Below are 3,122 nucleotides of genomic sequence, written 5' to 3'. Positions count from 1 at the left end.
ATAATTTCACTGTCACAATGTGAGTGTAAGAAATGAAACACAGGAAGACCCATAATTTCACTGTCACAATGCGAGTGTAAGAAATGAAACACAGGACGACCCATAGTTTCACTGTCACAATGTGAGTGTAAGAAATGAAACACAGGAAGACCCATAGTTTCACTGTCACAATGTGAGTGTAAGAAATGAAACACAGGACGACCCATAGCTTCACTATCACAATGTGAGTGTAAGAAATGAAACACAGGAAGACCCATAATTTCACTGTCACAATGCGAGTGTAAGAAATGAAACACAGGAAGACCCATAATTTCACTGTCACAATGCGAGTGTAAGAAATGAAACACAGGAAGACCCATAGTTTCACTGTCACAATGTGAGTGTAAGAAATGAAACACAGGACGACCCATAATTTCACTGTCACAATGCGAGTGTAAGAAATGAAACACAGGAAGACCCATAATTTCACTGTCACAATGTGAGTGTAAGAAATGAAACACAGGACGACCCATAATTTCACTGTCACAATGTGAGTGTAAGAAACACAAGAAGACCCATAGTTTCACTGTCACAATGCGAGTGTAAGAAATGAAACACAGGACGACCCATAGTTTCGCTTATTTCATCTCATTTTTCTTCCTTTTTTTACTCAACTCAAATCTCACATTTTAGAAACACTCATCTATTTTCTCGACCTCCTTTCTCACCCTTTGTCATCAGCAGCCAGCTGCAGTCTCCGATTCACCTTCAACCTTCACATTCAGAGTAATCGGATCCTAAAGTCAACCTTCTATCTTAATTAAAAGTTGAACCGAACAGAAGAGGGGATAACACAGCCGGCAACGTTCATGACATGGAACACAAGTGATCGTGATGATTTCTAGCTCTTCTTGTTTTCCTTGTCAATCAACACAACGGAGAAACACGAAGTGACGAACATAGTTTAGCCTTCAAGATGTGCTCCTTCTTCTCATGCGTGTTTCGTAATAAAGGATGTCTTTTTTTTCCCCAAGTGCACCTGAAAATATCTTAATACAAAGAACACAATCCCATATCTCGAGCTTTAAAGACCACTCAATTTGAAACGATGTAGTTGTCTTTCAGTATAACATAATGTATTCATTTTGTAGGGAATGTTCCTCATTGTTGTTGTTGTTCTAATTAATCTGACTCAATCGTTCCTCTAGGGGTGTTTCTCATTGTTGTTGTTCTAATTAATCTGACTCACTCGTTCCTCTAGGGGTGTTCCTCATTGTTGTTGTTCTAACTAATCTGACTTACTTGTTCCTCTAGGGGTGTTTCTCATTGTTGTTGTTCTAATTAATCTGACTCACTCGTTCCTCTAGGGGTGTTCCTCATTGTTCTTGTTCTAATTAATCTGACTCAATCGTTCCTCTAGGGGTGTTTCTCATTGTTGTTGTTCTAATTAATCTGACTCACTCGTTCCTCTAGGGGTGTTCCTCATTGTTGTTGTTCTAACTAATCTGACTCACTCGTTCCTCTAGGGGTGTTCCTCATTGTTCTTGTTCTAATTAATCTGACTCACTCGTTCCTCTAGGGGTGTTCCTCATTGTTGTTGTTCTAATTAATCTGACTCACTCGTTCCTCTAGGGGTACCTTTTGTTGTTGTCATTTTTATTAACCTGGATTTAGTTATTTCTCTAATGGGGAGGATCTTCGTTGTTGAGATTAATCTGGACGTAATCTTTTTCATAAAAGAGAGAGAGAGTGTCCCCCTAAACAAGTAAAACCATCTAACAACACAGACACATAAAGAACTATTATATTAACATATTTACTTTTATGCTCCACGCTACAAGTCCTAAGCAAGCACTGTTAATGTGCCAAACCACATGTCACTTGAATGTAATATAAATAATTACATATAAATCCGTTTGTGAAAAAAAAAGAACAACATTAAAACTCAAACAATTGTTAAGGAGACAATTAAAACAGTATCAATAGGTAGATCCCCCAAGGCCCTAGAACAGTGCAAACTTATAAAACTAATTATTTTGAAAACGTTTAGTTGTTTTATTCTAAAAAAAAAACCTCTAAAACGTTCTGTCCAGTATACACAGAGAGCAAATAACCAATAGTAATCTTCTATGTAATGACGTAATGAAGTGTTATTGCGGCAAGTTTAACATCTAACCAACCTCAAACAAGAGTTTTCTTACCTTATGGAAAATGAACCGACAAGTATTTTGTAAGCAACATTCATTTTTTCACAAGAAATTGAAGAACTGTAAGTTCGAAAACTCAGCAACAAGTTTACAACTAGTTCAGGTAATTAATATACATTTTAAGAACAGATAACATTAAAAAAAAAATTATTGGCCGTTGATCTTGAGGTACCGCCATCTAGCGTTAACAAAGTAAACTATTGTATTACAAATGCTACTTCAACCTGGGTGTATAAAATACATAATTCGTAGTTTTCTTCCAAAATTCAGTTGAAGCACGTGTCATAATGCTGTATCGTTTTCTCCACACACCAGTGCAAATCTGTTTAATATCAATGACGTAACAAAATTCTTATTTATATATATATATATTTCACGACGTAACAGTGAATAAGAGATTAGACTAGTACCAACCCGAATATCTTCCCATCCGAAACAAAATTTAACTTTTCTCTTCTCGTTTTAGGACTACGTTAAGGAGTTTTTTTATTCGTACCATTAATATTGTGACCTGATAAATCATAAATATCGTATACGTTAATTAATTGACAGCTAACTTCTTCATTTCCTTTCATGGTAGGTGCTGCCATCTTCCGTCGGATTATATTATTAGAGGTTACAAATCTTATAGCGGATCGAGGACAACGTGCGTATTATGTTTGTTTACTTTTCAGCACAAATAGCTAGACAATGGGCTAACCGTGTTCTGCATCGAAACCCGATTTTTAGCGTTATAACCCTTCAGAGAACAGGTATATTTTATTTCGAGATACCGGTCGAATTCATCCTTTTTTCAGCAGTTTTATTCACATTTTCCATGTGACACTTTTTTTACAGTTATCTATTATAAAAAAAACGTGGAGAGACAAAACTAACCGAGTTAACTCGAGTCTGTCAAAAGTTGAAGACACAAACCTACCCGAGTTAACTCGAGCC

Source organism: Limulus polyphemus, unplaced genomic scaffold (assembly GCF_000517525.1).
Source record: "Limulus polyphemus unplaced genomic scaffold, Limulus_polyphemus-2.1.2 Scaffold5335, whole genome shotgun sequence".
NCBI classification, from domain to species: Eukaryota; Metazoa; Arthropoda; class Merostomata; order Xiphosura; family Limulidae; genus Limulus; species Limulus polyphemus.
Note: the sequence above shows the minus strand (reverse complement) of the source record.